The sequence below is a fragment of the Diceros bicornis genome, chromosome 9, assembly GCF_020826845.1.
Source record: "Diceros bicornis minor isolate mBicDic1 chromosome 9, mDicBic1.mat.cur, whole genome shotgun sequence".
In the NCBI taxonomy this organism is placed as follows: Eukaryota; Metazoa; Chordata; class Mammalia; order Perissodactyla; family Rhinocerotidae; genus Diceros; species Diceros bicornis.
Window position 1 is genome coordinate 43,059,040 of NC_080748.1, and position 20,007 is coordinate 43,079,046.

Consider the following 20,007-nt stretch of genomic DNA (forward strand, 5'->3'; position numbering starts at 1 on the left):
CATCTTCACTTGAATATTTTCAAATGAAAACACCTTTGAATATGTCTAAACAGAATTTATCCTCTTTCTCTCCAAATCTGTCTTTAGTTTCCTTTCACAATTGATAGTACTGCCATCCATCCAATCAGCCAATCCAGAAACCTGGAAATTATTCTTGTTAATTTCTTTTTTTGATATATTCTCAGATTACATCACCAAGTAAACTAACTTAAATTTTCTAAATATCTATCAAATATATTTATTTCTATTTTTCTTCAAATTGCAGGGCCTTATCACGGCCCATAAAGCCCACTTTTACTTCTTTAGTCTCAGGTATTGCCGCCTATACTCACACACTTGACTCTTCAGTCATTTTAATGTTCTTTAAATTCCTTGAATGTTCTAAGCTCTGTAGGCCTTTCAACTGCTTCTATCTACCTGGAATATATATTTTCCTTCTCTCTCCCTCATCCTGCCACCTTGTCATGTGGAATGTCACATCAGAAGTAGGGTAGAAGTGTTCCTCTCCACTACTATTCTCTAGCTTTTTGTTTTCTTAAACTTGTTGGGCTTAACAATTAACTCTATGGTTAATCAAGGTTGTGGCTTCCCTCATATCAGAACAATTATTCTTGAGGAAGCTTTTCCAATATTAACCTCTGCTGCTTCTTTCCCTCTCACAAACAATTGAGACTATTTAACCTCATTCCCAGTAAAGACAACCTAAAGTCACACCTAGTTACTGAATAAGCCTCAAGACTAGAGTTAAGTTGATGTCTATTCTTTTCAGGTCTGCAGCAATGCTACATTGGTATTCTGCATTGTGTGAGTGAAATGGCAAATGCAACAACCCCCAAATAACCTACATACATAGCAGAGAAATGAAGAAAGATCAAAGTAAGATATATGACACAGTAAGCTGGGAAATGCAAGAGAAGCTATGTAATGGTCATAGTATAGAACTTGTGTTTATGACTTCATTCCTCTGCCATACATATTACTATGTGTTGAATATTGTCATAGTCTCAGTTTATAGATTTCTTTTCCAAGCAGAGTGACCTCGAACTTTCATCTTTAATTCTTGTTGTATCATCAAGGTTCACTGGACCCAATGTGATTTTGAGTGTTTTTTTTTAATTGAACAATTCTAACAATTATAAGGATTGGTTTGTTTGCAACTTTTATACTTTATTAGAAGTCTTCCAAAAAACAAAGGAATTTTGAAATATTTTGCAATTTCATCATTCTAAAAATTATTTCAGCACCACTAGTCAATTATTAATCCACGCTAAAAATGACTAAAATAATAAGGAAATGAAGAAAAAATGGAATTGCCCAGAAGGATCATGCAACAGAAAAGTAAATTATCACTGTTGTATCATCTATAAGTTTTCTTATCATGTTACCAAAGTATTGCATTATCTTTCAAGAAGATATAAATGACACTTGGAGACACCGTCTTTGTAAGTTTTAAAAAGTTTTCTTACTTTTATTAAGCTGTTGATAATTCAAATTTCTAAAAATTTTCTGCTCATAATGTCAATGAGAAAAAAAATTACAAAAGAAGGAACTTCACCATCATTAGTAAATGCAGAAACCCATAGCAGCACTTGGATTCTAATAATGAGGATGATATTGATTGCATTTTACTATTCTTCGTATAGTGCTATTCTAAATGAATTTTCTCAAATGAGTAAAAGGGAGGGATTTTCCTTTCTTCTGTTTTTTATTTTCTCTGAGAAATAAGAAAGGGGAATGGGAATCAGTGGGTTATGAGGAAAGTGCAGAACATTTTTAATAGCCATTGTGATGAAAGGGAGAGTAAGATGAACCAAAAACAACACAGGATTGTTCAGTTGTGGTTGGTGATCATCAAATTATAGGTTTACCTTCTACCCTGTTCTGTGCTTTTTTTCCTCCACAAAAATACTATTACAATAAGTGGCTTTATATTTATTTTATTAATGCTGAACTCTCAGGTGCAGAAAAATCCAGTCAAGTCTCACTCCCCTCATCCTCTTCTTTACCCAATTCTTAGAGGAGGCAGGAATATTTGTCTTATTGATCTTAGGAAGGAAAACTTGTTTAGTTCCAAGATGAAAATCTGCTTCTAGAGTTAAAATATCCCTCAACCACGAAGAATAGAGAATTGACAAGTAGCTTTTAACAATGTCTTCCAAATTCTCAAATACTTCAAAGCTCTGTGACACAAAAAAGTTTAGGTTTGTCAAACTTTGAAGATACATTTTTTCCTGTCTCTGTGCAGATAAGAACATGAGGAGTTAAGCTATTTCCATTTCTTAAATTCTTAATTCCTTTCTATAAGTATTGCAATTTTTTGATAACTAGGAATTTGGAATGTGGAGATTTTATCTATAAAATGTGCCTAATGTCTTTATGTAATTATTAATAGAGTCCACTTTCATTATCTATGAGATATAGTTGGATCAATATATGGTCATCTTAGAATTTTTATGGAATGCTAGAATTCCCTAAAATGCTCACATACATGTCAGTTTATCACCAGACAGACACCCTCATGATCACTTTAGGTAGAAGGAAATGTAAATTGGGCAAATATTATGCTTATACAATCAGGATTAACTGATACCTTCTTGGGACAAGTGGTATAATTATCTTCTTCAGTTCAGATATTTCTACACACAGTTGTAATGAAGAGCTAACAATGTTTATTGTAGAAGTTGAGAGCAGCTGAATGGATTAAATTAGACAATTACCAGCTGTTATTCACTTCAAAAATTGGCTGGAACTCAGAAAAGAGCCACTTACAAGGCCTAAGAGAGTTGTATGACATGGTTAGATACTCAGGTGTCACACAGAGATGCAATGGCTGCAGTCTTTCTCCATATTGAAAAAAGAGAGAAAGAGTATCAAGGGAAGGCATTTGGCTAAGACAATATTCAAGTTTTATGAGGATTTGCAAACCTTATTCCCAATCCCAAAACTCAGAATCATGGGATTTGGATGTAAATCATGATTTTTTGTGTGTTTAACAGCTATTTGTAAATTGAATTGCCAACTTTCCAAATCTCTTTATGCACTTAGAAATATATATATAAACTGTACCAACACTCCATTAAAGAGTTACATGATTGTTCTGAACTTCTGCTGGTGATAATGTTTTCATATTTCTGTCACTGATGATTACATTTCTGTGTTTCTGTCACTACTGATTATATTTCTAGAAGTGCTGGTTATTTCTTAGCCCTGCTGATTACAGAGATGTGGGCAATTTGAAGTTTCCCCCATTATAATTAGTTCTCCTTTGATGGTATTTTTTTCACTGTCATTGCATGTCTAATGTGGCACTTGACTTTTTTGAGATATAAGTGAATAAATTGTTATTGATAAGAAAATGATCAAGTGCTTCCATTTATGATGTAAATAAATAAGTTGTGATATAAGATTTTGTTCGTTGATCATAGTAATTTATTAAAACAGTAACCATACATACCTATACTGATCAATATGTTATGATATATTTTGAAAGAAAGTTTTAAAATCTGTCATTCCAGTGAATTTTAAATAGTGATTTTGGTTTTATTGTATAATAAAATAAACAAGTATTCCAAGCGTAGGAGGCAGTACTATGTCACTCATTACCTTATAATGAGTTCCCTTGTTTAGTCTAGAACTGGATTTAATAAAGGCTTTAAATGTGGGAAATTTCAAGGTGTTCCTTTTTACTTTACAAATTGTGTTCTGTTTTCCACAACCACAATTATTTGATTAAAATGACTTCAACTTGAGTATGCACCAGGGCCAAAAAATAAAATCCAAAAATTTGTCATTCACAAATGAAGACAACACAATGCAATTTTTGTTCTTTGGGACTGTCTATAAGCTGCTGAATAATGGGGTCAATTCTTCTCTCTTTGAAGGGCATGTAAGTTCAACTCTGTGGGTAATCATCTTCACTATTTTTCTATCTTTAGTGTTTCAATTTTTGTTCAAAGAAGTCACATTATTTCTCATATGACATCTCTTCATATAGAAGCATAACAACCTATACAGGAATATCAATTAATATAGGAAAGAATTTAGAATAAACTAGATAAAGCATTGACTATGTCCAGAAATGCTGAGTTAGGGAAATTCTTCTAAGGCTTCTTTATAATAAAAGCATTTTCACTTATATTGAGCTTCACAAGTTGTTTCTTCAGGATAATATAGCACCTGGGCTTTGGTGTAGATTCCTATTAAGCCACATATATTAAAGCAGAAAGAAGCCCAATAACTTCTGCTGAATGATGCAGTGAAAAAATCCAAAATGTAAACTAGGTCATTCCTCCCACATTTGTTTCACAGAGCAAGCTGTCTTTCCTAATTAAATAAAACTAAAGTCATGACCCAGGACATAAGAGATTTGTCTAGAAATTTTCAATTGTTGCTCCAGCTTTAGCTTCTCAAGGGAAGATAACACAGTCTTCAATTTGTAACAGCATAAATAATCAATAGATTATAAATCATGAATTTATAATCAACATTTCCATAATTCAATGAAAACCTCTCCATCCTACCTACTCATCTCATGATGTGCCCTCTTCCACCCAGACTTGTACTTTGCACATACTGAGTGTGCCGACTCAGGTGTTTGTTCATGGTGTACACTTACGTATGTATTCTATCTTTATTCATAATCTAGTTGGCATCCCATTTCTGCCACAAAGCATCCCTAGCCAGGTAGGTCTTTTTAATTTGCTTGTGTCTTCAATTGTTTTCCAGCATGCTCATGAAGCCCTGATAGACATGAAATAGTTGTCCTTCTCTCAATTCCACTGCCTTTAAGTACCTCAGAAAGTTTTCACATAATCTAATGGCCTCTTGCTATAAAAATTGCACACGTAATCTTAATCATAGAACAAAATATGATATTTTTAGTATGAAAATCCCCTTAATTGTTTTTCTCCACAACACTCACAATCAATCACTACCTACCATGTGTACTTGTTTACTGTCTTTCCTCTTCCATAGAATGTAAAGTCCACAAGTGAGGAGACTTTGTCTGTTTTATTTATTGCTGATTCCCAAGCCTATTATGGTGCCTGACGTTACTCCCTAAATATTTGCTGAGTTATTGAGTGGGAGTCAATACATGTGCCAAGATATTAGACTAAGGAAGCTTGGTTTAAAGATGAGCAAAAAATGAATCACAAAGTACTTTGTTTTCTGGCTTCTGTCATTAATGATATTTATTCCAAGGATGATAAAATATTTAAATGATTTTAATTACATTGGCAAATTAGGAGCCTATGATCTCTCTTGATATGTAGGTTCTACAATACATTACTTCAAACATTTTTGAGCAATTCTTCAAAAAATGATTTTGCTGTTTTCGTCTTATACCCCACTGACTCTTCAGTGAGATTATATGATAAGAGAAAATAAATTAATTATTTAAATATTAATAATATTGCCATTCACATTTCATCATTTATTAAAAGCTTTTTTTGAAAAATGTAAGATCCTTTTGAGCGAATAGGTCTACTATTCTTATTTTGTTTTGACACTTGAACTTCTGATCCTATGTGAATTTGTGCAGCACTCCCTAGGGAAATCTGGCATAATTTCTATTTTTGTAATTGTCCTTAACTGTAGATTATTTAGGAGCCAACATGAAATATCCTCAAGTAATGTCATTTTATTTGCAGAATACTAATACTCTTTCCAATAATTCAATTTGTATAGCTTTTAGTATTAGAACATTAAAAAAACAAGAAGTTCAAAAACCTTAAGAAACATTATCTCAGTATAACTTTAGAATGTACATACACCCTGCCTGACTTCAAAAAGGGAATCTAGTAATCTTATGTCAAGCAACTTCCAAGTAACTTTATACATTAATTGAAATTCTAATTTCTTCCCTGGGATTATCTGGATCAATATAATTTATTAAACAAGAAGAGTAGTTCAATGTTAGTCATATAACCATTAAGCAGTTGTTTAAAACATCTGCTTATTGTGATCCTTCCTATCAGATTTTAATCTGTAGGTCATGAAGTTAGAGAGTAAGAATGACAGGTTTCTTAATTCATTTAAGAGGAAATGAGTGTCATACAACACACACACACACAAACATATATACACATTTAAGAGAGTGGGATACTCTTAGAAACAAAACTGTAAAGTGGTAATCTTAATAATCTTCATATTACAGAATCATTTAAAATTAAAACCAACAAACTGAAGATTGTGTTTTTGATTGTCACACTCCCCAACAAAATGGAGAAGTGCAGTCTTGATCCTGTATGTGAATTTGGATGTTGAAGTATGTATTCGTCGTGAGCCAGGCAGTAAGTACTTCATTTTCATTTTTGACTCAATAGGAAAAACTCAGGCAAGCACATTTACCTACTTTACCAATCACACCTAAGCAGCCTCTGTGACACAGGAATCATCAGTATTAGACTCCAAGGGAACCTCATGGGGTCAAATTTCAGGAGAAGGTAGCACACGATTAGAGAAAACAGACTACTATGGTGAAATTTTATATGCTCATTATCAGTGCTTATTCCCAATTTCTTAGTATTAAAATACAAACTACTCCAATGCCTGAAAGACAAACTGGAATAGTTGAAATATAAGTGAAATTTGAGAGAAACTATACAATTTAATTATATATAACGGTATACATGTATACTTTTGAGGAAGAATGAGAGAAAGTAAGAAAAAGGCAGGAAAGAAAAAGAAAGAGAAGAGAGAATGAGAGAGATAAGAAACAGTGGTTGAGAAAAAGAACATTTAAATTCAAGGGAAAATATCAGCATTTTGAAGACTACCAAGTGTGAGAAAAAGTTCTGGAGATTATAATATTCTTGGGAAAACAAGATAAAAATTGGAGTTAAAGGGGCCGGCCCGGTGGCGCAAGCGGTTAAGTGCGCGCGCTCCGCTGCGGCGGCCCGGGGTTCGCTGGTTCGGATCCCGGGCGCGCACCGATGCACTGCTTGGTAAGCCATGCTGTGGCGGCGTCCCATATAAATTGGAGGAAGATAGGCACAGATATTAGCCCAGGGCCGTCTTCCTCAGCAAAAAAAAGAGGAGGATTGGCAGATGTTAGCTCAGGGCTGATCTCCTCACAAAAAAAAAAAAAAAAAAAAAATTAAAAAAAAAAAAAATTGGAGTTAAAGATAGTAGTAAAAGATTTTGTATCACTACATACTAGAACTTGAGCTGCTTTGAGAAGTGTTTGTCATTTTTGTACATTAATGTGTCCTGATTTCCTGCAACAGAATCTGGCACATGGTAGCTTTTCAATAAATATTTCTCAAATGAATTTAATGGATGAATTCATATAATAAGTAAGAGTTTTTCATAGATACGTTTAAATTAATTGCCTACTTAATTACATAGATTCCAAGGAGAGAGAGATTATCTTGGGTTAGTGTGGTGATATTTGAAATGTGTTGGTAGATTTTAGGCTAGTAGATTTTGGATAGCTAGAAATGAAGTATTAGGTATAGTTCATTAATTTCTTGTTTTAACACATTTATTGAATGTCATATGCCCATCAATATGGTAGGTCCTATGGATAGAGAGATAAAAGGGACAATATCTGGTTCCACATAGCCTATATCCTAAGAAAAACAAGAAAAAAAAACAGTTAATACACACAAACAAATGTTTACAATATAGGAAAAATGATATGCTAGAGATACAAGTGTGCACAAGGCATAATTGTCTAGTAAGCACTGAAGAGATAAAGAGGAATGCCTAGAGGAAGTGGTAACCTGGTTGATCCTGAAAGGTGAATGTGGGACAATCATAAGGAAAAGAGAGAAATGCTTTCCAGACACCAGGAACTGCACCTACAAGTGCCTTGAGGTTTGAGAGAGTCTAGTGCTTCTGAGAAAGTAAAAGTCAGGAAGATCCTGGGGAGGAGTAGCAGGGCATTGCATGCTGAGCGACAGAGCTTAGATTTTATGCCGTTGGCCATGGGAGTCGTGGAAAGAGTTCGTGCTGGGGGTTATGTGACCATATTGTGTTGAGAAAGGTCACCAACAGAAGCAAGAATTGAATGAGACCTCTTGTAACATGAGAATAGGTTGAATGTAACTGAGGATATGAGGAAAGTATAGTTCTGTAATTCAGCTGAGAAATGGTGAGAGCTTGAACTAACACAAGAGGAAATGCTAAACTTAGTGTTTAACACTGAAGTGAGGAGGATAAACATCAAGAAGTAAATAAATAATCACGGCTGTAGTTTATCGAGTACTTTTCATGTGCTGTACTAGTATGAATGTTTTACAATTATTAACACTTTTAATTTATACTACAACCCTATATGAAATCTATCATTATAGTCATTCTCAGTTTACAGATAAGGAAGTTGAGATTAAGTGATTCACTGACTATCACAGCTAGTAAGTGGCCAAGACAGGAAATATATTATTTTTTATTTTTTAATGATATACTCAATAAAGCAATCTTGAACTTATGAATACAATAAATTTCTTAGGAATTAATTTCTAGATATAGAATTATTATTCAGAAAAAAATAACTTTTACCGTTTTCAAAGATATTACTAAATATTTCTCACTGAATATATTTAGAGATGGACGAGACTTGAACATCTTGAATGTCAATAACAAATGATCTCTACTCTTCTATGAAATCTTCCTTAATATTACTAGAAAGGACTAATTTCTCTGTTTTGGGGAGTTTCTTTTTTTAGGGAGGGTTCACCTACAACATGCTACTTATATCTCATAATAACACATTCTTCCCTCAGCATTATAAGAAAATTAGGTTGAACATGTCTGGTTCATCCTTTTTGTCTCTTTCAGGAGCTCACGTATTAAGGGCTGTATAAACATTCATTGAATTGATTTTAATAAGTGAGTGAAAGCTAATAAAAACAAAATGATGGTAGAAAAAAGATATACTTTGGGGAAAAGTAAATAGCGTAGTTGTGCCCTAATTGATCATATAAGGATGTTAAAAATGACTCAAATGTGTATTCTATAGGTATAATATTTTAAATTTTATATTTTAAATTTTCTTGATCTTGGAATAAGCTGGATCTATCACAAAATTCTTGTAAAAAGAACTAAAATGTCCTGGGTTATTCAAGAAGCAGCATTGATCTTTTGATCATAATGTGCTTAAAAGAGAAATAAATTAAGCCATAATTAGACACAAAGACGCCCTTTACAGAAAATGTATATGGCTATTAAGCATTTGCACTGTGACGTATTTGTTAAAAATTGCTTGTGATAAACATGTTCCACTTAAAGCTGACATTCTCCCTTGATCTTTGTGACTGTGGGTTTGATTACAACATGTCTTGATGAAGCTAATGAAAGGTTTAATAAAATCAACTCAGTTTAAAAGTGTAATCCAGAGAAATGATGTTTGTTTTCTATTCTTAGAGCAGGTTGACCAATCTCTACTTTTTTCAGCGTGGGATGAGATCAGTATAGACCATTCAAAAAGCTTCACAGTGAAGCTTTTTGCTTTATGCTAATAAGTATCTTATAATTAAAAAGAGGAACTTTTATCATTCCACAAATATTTAATTGTCACACTAAAATCAAAGTCAGCTTTGTTCAGTTCCCCAAAGGAAACCTCAAGTTACTGAGTCAAAGCTTCACTTGAGACAGCAAATTGCTGTTGCTGCTTGGTTCAATTACACCACTGTAACAAATGTATATGAACAAAACTGACTATGCAGGTATCCAGAAAACTTATAGGCTACAGCAAGCATCACTTTCTGTTTTATATATTTTTGTACACTACTTCTAATTAAAGTAATATGAGTAGAAGGCTAAAGGAAAAAGTATTATACTCTTTTTATATTGCTTAGATACAAATTTAGATTGTCTGTTCAATCTATAAGGTTATGTGAGCCCACCTGCTCCTTCCCTTACGTATACATTGCCATTTACTCTTGTCCAGGCCCACTTATACATCAGAGCTAGAATTTGTTACTGAGATTTCCCTAATGTTGTTTTTTTCTGTTTTCTAACTTATTGAGTATAAAAAGTACCAATCTATAATGGATATGGTCATATGTCCATTACGTTCCATTCACTGTAGTTATTCTGTGACAAGCTAGCTTTGAGTTACACACTCACCTCTGTGAGTTGAGTCAGCAAAATTCTGCATAGCAAAAGGTTATTCTATAGAGAAATATTCAAGTACTATTGTTGAAGAAAGGGGAAATAAATATTATGTCAAAACAATAAATGCCAACCCCATACTTTGAGAAATGTTGTAATATTTATTTTGCAGTCTTATATATTTTGTTCTGTTTTGAATTCCTTACATTAAAATGAAATATAATTAGGGGCCGGCCCGGTGGCATAGTGGTTAAGTGCACAAGCTCCGCTTTGGTGGCCTGGGGTTTGTAGATTCAGATTCCGGGAGTGGACCGACACACCACTTGCCAAGCCATGCTGTGGCTGCGTCCCATACAAAGTAGAGGAAGATGGCTACGGATGTCAGCGCAGGGCCAATCTTCCTCAGCAAAAAAATAAATAAATAAATAAAAGGAGGATTGGCAACAGATATTAGCTCAGGGCTAATCTTCCTCACACACACTCAAAAAAAAGAAATATAATTAGTATATTTAAATAAACAGAGGTTAAATTAAGTTTATCAAATAGAAACTATATATAAAATACATCTATATATTCTTGGAGCTGTCCATTTTTTATTAATTCACATACTTACGATTGAATTGATTATGCATTACATCATAAAGTTATCCATAAAATCCATTTACGATATCTTATGATAGAGCACTTTTGACCCTTTGAGTAAAAACAACAAAAAAAGATATAGTTTGGAATATAACTAGCACTTGATCTTTCAACTGTATTTTACTATCTTCAGTTACATATTTTCTTCCTCACACCAAAAAACACAACTTTTTGATCAAAACACACACTTTTGAAGATTAATTAAAGTTATAAGAAGTTTACTATCTTTCTTAAAACAATATTAAACATATTACTAAGACTTTATATAACATAAGCTCATTTGTTACAAACAACTTTCTCTTTTCTTTCTCTTTTAGTGCTTATAATTACTCTGAGGGCACTCAAATGGCATTTCTAAATGCAGTGTTTGAAAAGCCATATCTAGGATGCTTACAGATGTGGTTGGAGAAATAAGCTAAATACAGCATAAGCCTCTATCTGACTCAACAGCTCAAATTGTTCACAAAGAATTTTGAAACATCAAGTTGTGTTTTTTTTCCAACTAATTTCAATTATAAAATAGTACAACAGTAAAACACTGGAAGGCTATACCACAAGCTCTACTTATACAAAGTAATTCAAAGTCTACTTTGAGAATTTCATGATTTATTGCAACTTTGAACCATTTCATTGAAAATACCTTATCAACCTTCTAGCTAATAAGTAAATAACACTATTTTTAAAAGACATTGCTTTAATATTTTCCTCCAAATTAGTAAATTTAAAAAATACATTATACATGTAAAATTATTATATTATAAGGAATAAATACTATTTTTTGGAGCAATCAAATCATACAGCGTTTTTCTTTGACTCAGAGAAGACATTACGGGATCAAAAAGAATTAATGTATGTTGGTGCTACCCTCTCTCTATGGCCCAGACCACTTGGCCTTCCTTAAAGACTGAGATCCGTCTCAGGAAGTAGTCAAACGCTTGTAAACACAGGAAAGCTATACTAGTCATTTTGGAGTTGGGACTGAGTATTTTCAACAGGAAAAATACATGTTTCTTCCTGTGTGATGAAATTGGGCAGACTTTGAGGAAGAATACATACATTTATGAATGTTTTTTGTTCCTTAGTAAACATAAAGAAAACGGATACAGCATTCACCATCTCCCCACGCCTCATTAGATCAGTTTCCTCTCTTCCCTCTTGATTTCAATGAATTCTGGGCAAAATAGCCTGTCCACTAATATCTGGTTAAGGCTTGATGTGCCAGAGTTAGAGTACTGAGCCCTTCCCCTGTGAAGAGGCACGGAATTAGTATCTCGTCAAGATGGATTCTTGGAGCTGGGTAGTGGGAGGAAGATTTCAGGCACTGAGGAGGTGGAAAATTAGAGCAAAAGAGCTGCCCCCGAGGCACTCTCCCAAGTCTGATACAGAATAGCGTCCTTCCCACCAGCCTCCTGCGGAGATACATAATAAAATACAGAATAACAGATGGAATTAAAAATAGTAATATTTCTCTTTTTTTGAATGCTTAGGAAAGAAATTTGAGATAAATATGGTATGATTACCAAGATTCAGTATTAACAGGGAACTCTCAACATTAGGATATTCTACAATTGTAATAAGCTTCTATTTTGGATGCAAAATAGTAGTTTACATGACCTACTAAGCTGTTAAAAATGTAGTTCTATTATTTCAGTACCATAAAAAATAAAAATTGCCTACCCCAACATCCTTTATCATTTTCAGTGTACCTAAAAGCTGGATGACATCACTTGTGAGTAAACGAGCAATGTGGGGATTCGGAAAGCTCTCTGTAAAAGGAAAAGGACATATTCTTCTTCCCCTCACTCCAGAGCTGGAATTGGATGTGATATTGGATGAGTAGCAGCCATCTTGGACCACATGGGATAGGGCCACGCCTCAATTGACAGGACAGAGAATCGAAAGCCTGTGTCTCTAATGGCTTTGAGGCTGACTTACAAATTGTATACAGCCATATTTCCAGACATATTTAATGGGAAGTCTAAATAAGCCTTTATCTTGTTGAAGTCAATTATTTGGGTTTTCTCTTATATGTAGCCAAACTTAATCTTAATTAATTACCTTATCTAGAAATAGAGAATTACTATTTGTTTTTTAAGTATGGCTCTGTAGTGGTTCTGAGTGAATCTGAGTTAAGGAAATGTTAATAATATATCTTTATTATCTTTCCAATTATATGTCTGTGAGTGTCTCTAAAACCTGAGAATGTTGTAAAAATGTTATTTTAATTTTGTTTCATTTTAAGTAACAATTATTTCCATTGCAAACTCATTTATACTAGAAAGTAGCTCTGTAAATAAAAAAGTAACTTAGCCATAAATTTCAAGACATGGGGTAAGCCAACTGTCACCAAATCCTAATTAGCAAAAATTGAATATCATTAAGATTTTCTGAAATAATTATTTCCCTGCCCTTTTTCTAAAGTAATTTACTATGGGATATAGAGTATGCAATTATTTTCCTATATCATTGAAAGTGGTGATGGTGTGAGAATTATTACTCACATATCTTGGTGTGATCACAAAATCTGCTATTCACAACATCTTTACATGAAGATCACCACTGCTGAGATTCTAACAGCTAAGTAGGAGAAACTGAATTTGAATCAATGAGTTTCCGCTGGAATTCTTTTGAGAAATTGCATATGTCTCACTCATGGTAATTATATCCTTTTATTTCTAAAAGTATTTAAAACATTTAACAAGGAGTTATGCCACTGTAGGGAGAAAGAGATTGGTGTGTTGGGTAGTATGCTTCAAGAAACATGGAAACATAAACATGGTCTTTCTTTAGCATTCTTCTCACTGCCTGGACCCTTTAGGACATTGAAAGCTTTTTTTTTAACCTTGTTGTCTTATTTTCTTCATTGAAAAAGGCAAACAAGCTTCTACTCATTCCTTTTTTAGAAACAGCAATAGCATGCAAAGTATGTAGTTGATTCTAGAAAATATATAAATATTAAAATCATCTAAAATAATTGTCTGAAATAATTGAGAAAATCATTTCTATTTTTCAATACTTAACTATACAAACTCTAGATTAATACAGTCACAGTTATATACCAAATTTCTATAAAGAGTTAATGATAAAAAAGTAATTTTGATCCTTATATGTGATATTCTATATAAACAGCAAATATAGAAGGCAATTCTGGTGTCAAGAAGATAAATTAACATTATAGCATGATATTTAATATATTTGTTATAATAATTTGTGTAGAAATAATATGTAACTGAGGAGATAAAGCTGTTCTCTTAGTTTTCAAGTTTGCACAGAGGAAGAAAAATGGAAAGAAATAGCAAAGTCAGAACATAATTTCTATTTGTATAATGTACAGCAAACTTCTGCAAATACGTGAGATATACTTTGTGCAAAAAAGGACTGCTCGTAGGAAGAAGGTTTTTGAATTTTTCCACTATTATTATCAAATTTGTGGATGGTAAATATTATTTTCTAATAAATATGAATAAACTAGTAATAAATATAGAGATTTATCCATTAATCACAATAGGACCAATAGGTTATTCCTTATACAGTTGTGACCACAGAAGCAGAAAAATTATGAGTAAACAAATAATTAACATAATTATTCTTTCATCTATAATTCAAAAATAATATATTTTCATTGAATCTTAATTATCATGGAACTCAGAGGTTTATTTCTCTAATTTTTAAACAATTTTAGCAGTTCTTCAGAAGGAAGGATTGAAGATTTCATAATTATATTGGTTTCTTTCATATGAGTGTTATTTCAATTTTTTTCACTAAATAAAGTGTGAGACCTATAAGTATGATATAATTTTAAAAACTGTGATACAATGCTACTGAATTGAAAATTGGTAGCTGTTTTTGATGGATTGTTTCCAGGTGTGATATTGTGATTTGTAATAAGAACTATATATTTGGTCTTGGTCCCTGTTTCTGGCACAGAGCTGCTAAAACCCTGGGAATTTCCTAAGTGATAAGAGTAGTAAAGATGTCTTTCGTTATGTTAATGATTGTACTTTTGGACCCCACCTAAGGATGGGGGCTAGTTGTCAGCGGAACTAACCTTGTGATTGGAGAGTTGAAACTTTCAATCCCTCCCCACCATGCCCCGCACCTCTGGGGAAGAGAGAGGGGCTGCAGGTTGAGTCAATCGTCAATGGCCAATGATTTCATCAATCATGACTGTATAATGAAGTCTCCATAAAAACCCAGAAGGATAGCATTCAAAGAGCTTCTGAGTTGATGAACACGTGGAGATTCTGGGAGTATGGAAGCTCCGCACCCTTTCCCCATACCTTGGCCTATTCATGTCTTCCATCTCGCCGATTCTGAGTTATATTCTTTTATAATCAGCCAGTAATCTAGTGATTAAATGGGGTTTCCTGTGTCCTGTGAGCAGCTCTAGCAAATTAATTGAACCCAAGGAGGGGGTCGTGGGAACCTCTGATTTGTAACCAGTTGGTCAGAAGTACAGGTAACAACCTGGGCTTGCAGCTGGCATCTGAAGTGTATGTGTGTGTGTGCGTGCCTGTGTGTGACAGAGGCAGGGCGTTGGAGAGTCAGTCTTGTAGGACTGAACCCTTAACCTATGGAATCTGACATTCTCTCTTGGTAGACAGTGTCAGAATTGAGTCCAATTGTAGGACACCCAGCAGGTATCTGGATAATTGCTTGGTGGTATGGTGAAACCGCCCCCTTTCCCACCACCACTTTGGAATTGATACCAGAACCCCTTTACCAGGTTTTAGCTTTTATGAATGAAGCTAACATGGACATTCTTGTATTAGCCTTTGTGATCACCAGCATTCACTTCTTTTGGGTGTAAGCCCAGATTATTTTAAAATATACGACTTAGAAGATGCTATTTTTTTTTTTAATTCTCCTACTTCTGTATATACACCTATGTTTAATACTTTAGGAGAGAGGTGTTACTTAAAGGTGAATAGGAAAATACAAAATTTGAGTCTTCTAATAATAGAGAAAAACACTTGAAACTTTAGGCTAAGATGATTGTAAAACCATGCTTTAAATTTTAACCACCCGTCTTAACATATAGGAATAGAAAATTATGTAATTATCATGGGTAGAAACCTACAACAGCAGGCAGAAGCTAGAGTTGGGAGCCTACAGGACAGAAAGAGGCAGGCCTTTGACTTGTGCAGAATAATGGAGACCAAAGATTTACATGCATGGGAGGGGCCTGAGATAGACTCACTTCATAAAACTAGGAACTGAGATGGAGCTGTGTCACCCGTGAAATGAGGCTGAGCAAAGCATTTACTAACAACTCTAAAGAGATACTGTTGCTCTAATGCTGCATATCCGTGATGGTTGAAAGGATAGAGAAAGCTGCCCTTTCAGGATCTGGCTTAAGGCTCAGTGAATCCAAATTTACTCTGGGGCAAGGGTCCTGAACCACACCTTAAGAACACTTTCTGGATGGGCATTTTAGGAATCTAGGTAGAGTTGCCACAAGACCACTAGGAAAGAAGGAGGATGAACAAAGAGAGGAAAAAATACAAAAACCTCTTATCAAGGTGAGCCTAAAAACTAATAAGTCAAAGAGCACGGGGAAAATTATTACGAAGAAAGATTTTTTTACATGAATTATCAGGAGATAAATACACTCCTGGGAAAACTAGAACAATCGCAAAATGATACTATATTAAATATATATGTATACATATTTTTAAAACACTCAATATATAAAGAAAAATACTATCTTTAAAAAAATAAGAACTTATGGAAAAAATGTACATCTATATCACGAACATATATACCTGAAAACTAATTAATTACAGATTGTATGTGTGTGTATTTTTTTCATAATGATTTATAAAACTTAATGACTTAATATGTGGTGTATTTTCTACACTGAACAGAATAAGTAAAAAAATTAGTGACTTAAAAGTTAATATTGAATATTTAATGAAAAAAGCAACACAGAGATAAACATATGAAGAATGTGAAAATTAAGTTTTGAGACAACAAAGTTAAATTAAGAGGCTCTAAGTAATCCTAAAATACACTTCTAAAAATAAGAATAAAAGAAAAAAGTGATAATCAAATATATAATCACTGAGAAATTTCTAGTATTAAGACAATGCAGTATTCATGATGAAAGCTCACGGAGTGCCAAGCAGCATAAAAATAACTCCACTCTTAGTCAGCAGAACAATGCAGGGGGGAAACAAGACAAAGAAAACGAATTTGATATTTGATTTACTGCTTACCGACCTGAAGAAACACAGAGGGGGGAGGGAGGCTGACTTTCTGTTTAAACCTAAATTGAAGAGTGGATTTGTTGTGATGAAAATTCCAGCACAATGTTATTCTGTCTAGAACAATGGTAAATTGACAGTACCAATGAGGCAACCACGGTGGACAGCAGTTACCTAAGAAATGACATAAACTGTGGTTGTCCAATGGCTTTATGGAAAAGGACACAGAACAAAGAGCAAGAGACACGATGGTGACTTTAGGAGCATTTGGAAGATAGCACCTTGGCCTGGCACTGCTGGGCACTGGCACTGAGGTCATGGAGGCTTTGGAGGACTCTCAGGGAGAATTGCAGCCATTGTCACTGGAAGGTCCACAGTAAAAGCAAAAGAAAATGGTTCTTGTCACATTGCATCTGAGAGGATTAATTTATTAGCATCATAAGATTCTATCTAAAAACTATCAGGACTAACTGTGGGGTGATTGGCTATCTGTCAATACCAGGTGGTGGGTGGGGTAAAAGCTAAAAACGTGTACCTTAATTGTATCCTCAACTACTTCCTTCAATCTTCTCTTCTTTCCCAAGGTGTGTGTTCCAACTAAGTGTGCCTAAAACATTTTGGGTAAGATTTGGAGAAACCAGATGAAATATATTTTTCTTTTTCTTAGTTGGTAGAGGAACAGAGAATATTGTTAACTTAATACTGTAACTTCCACGTAAAATGCTTCTTTCCTGTTACAATGTATTATAGATATTTTTCTAAAAATAAATCTCAACAAATGTATTATATTCTAATATAATATTATGCCATAATTTATTTTACCCGTAACTTGTTTTTGGACATTAGATTTGTTTAATTTTATTATTATTAAGAATGTTGGGTAAACAGCTTCAAAATTAAATCTCATCACATAATTGTGATGATTTAATAATAAATTCATAGAGGAATGATGAATAATAATTTATGAATAATTAAGTAGAAGCTAAGAAGAAAATAGCAAATGAAATTAGAACCTATTGTTAAAAAACCTGATCATGATAATAAGTTATCTCAAGCTGAATAAAGAAATGACACCAAACAATTGAAAACTATGTACCTGGACATAGTTTAACATAAATATCAGTGCATATAAACAACTAAAAAATTAAGAAATATCAATATAAGTATATCATTTAGAATATAGAAATATATACCGGGTGTAAAAATCTAATAAATGAAAAGAATCTGCCTCTGAGAAGTGAGAATCAGGAATGAAAAGGATTGGAACTAAGAAGCACTATTTCTCTTACAGACCGTTCAACCATTTGACTTTTTAACTTAATCTCTCTTCAATTAGATAAATATTAAAGTTAAATAAAAAGTAGAACAGTGTATCAGGAAGCCATATATTCTAGAGTGTCCTGCTCTCCTAGAACACATAGAAAATATTTTAGAAATTTAAATGAGGTATAGTCTTGACATACCAGAGAGCCATGGAACTAATGTCAGTATATTCGTCTTCTGTGGTCTGTTGGATTCTTCAATAAGATTGCAAAATTATATTCAACTTTTAATGCTTGGTTTCTGCTATTGAGTTTACTGAAAATAAGTTAAAACTTCACTTTGTAAATGTGATTATGAGAAATGTAATTCTTTTATTATATTTTAAACAATAAAAGTTTTACATTGGCATATCAAGTTCTTCCTATTCAATAGCATTTGTATCTATTTATATCTCTGTCTCTGTTTCTGCCTCTCTCTCTCCTACACACACACACACACAAATACACATACACATGCACACACACACACTAACCACCATGTATCTATTGGTTTGATTATTTATATATTATGGTACAGTGAAACACCTAGAGTACTCTACTATTAAAGTAAATATTGTTGTTCTTAGAGAATCTACCAGATGATAAAATAGACCAATATTGGTATTATTTCAATTGATTTAAGATCATATAAAAAGTTGTAAATGTCCTTTGTTTTTAAAATACACTGAAATATTTATGTGTGCGTCTATTAGAAACTATGACTAAAAAGATCTTGAAATATTAAAAAGCCGACTGTTGCCTTGTAGCCGCCTGCCTTACAAAACACAAATATGCAAGATTCTGTTTCCTAATGCTTCTTGTCCCCAAGTGCTACTTTTATATTTCAAAGGAACCAATAAGGTTTTCCTTTGATGCTATAATATCTATTATTCAATGTAGATACCTAAATATGTTTTAAAATTCATTTTTTCAAAATTTACATTTTGAGCTTTTTATGCTCATATTATTAATCCAATCTCTATCTCAAGTAAGAAAACAACAAAAAACCAATCTTCTATAGTGCAAAATACCTTAGGAAAGTTCTTGATTACCTTTCTGCTATTCCATTGAATTTTCATTTAAGGGATACAGCAATAGAAGTCGATGATTTATTTAAACATTTAAATACTTTAGTTAAGTTGCATTCTAATACATGGCAATCACCCAAAGGAACTACCCAAAGAAGCAAAGAAAAAAAAATCCTGTCAGTAGCAGATGATAGAAAAGCATCCTTTTCAAGAGAGGTAAAAAATTATTCACACGGTGAAGTATTTATCACTGTCATCAAAACATCTTCAGGGAAGCTTTTCAAATATGTTTTTGATACATATTTTTGAATGAAAAGAAAAAATGATCTATGTGGATTTGAAGTCTCTACTACACTTACTTTATTAGTAGCCACTTTAATGAGGGAAAGATTTTCATAATTATTTATAATTTATTGTTAATGAATGTGACATGAGAGGTCTCTATGTTCCCAATCCAGTGACTTTGTTCCATTTTCCTCCTATCTTACCACTTTACAGTATTTGATCCTTCTGACCACAAATTTGCTGGAAATTATCTCCTCTGCTTATTTCCAGAGACTACTTTCTTCTATTTTTTTCTATCTCTCCGACAATTATTTATATAGGTATTCTTAAAATTTTTAATTTTTTACATATAAAATTTCTACATATATACAAAATTATATCATAAGTTATTTCTTATACAATACTAGTTCCATCAAATATTATCTACGTTAATGTAAAAAATTAAGAGTTGAACAGCAAAATAAACTTATAGAAAACATGTTTGTC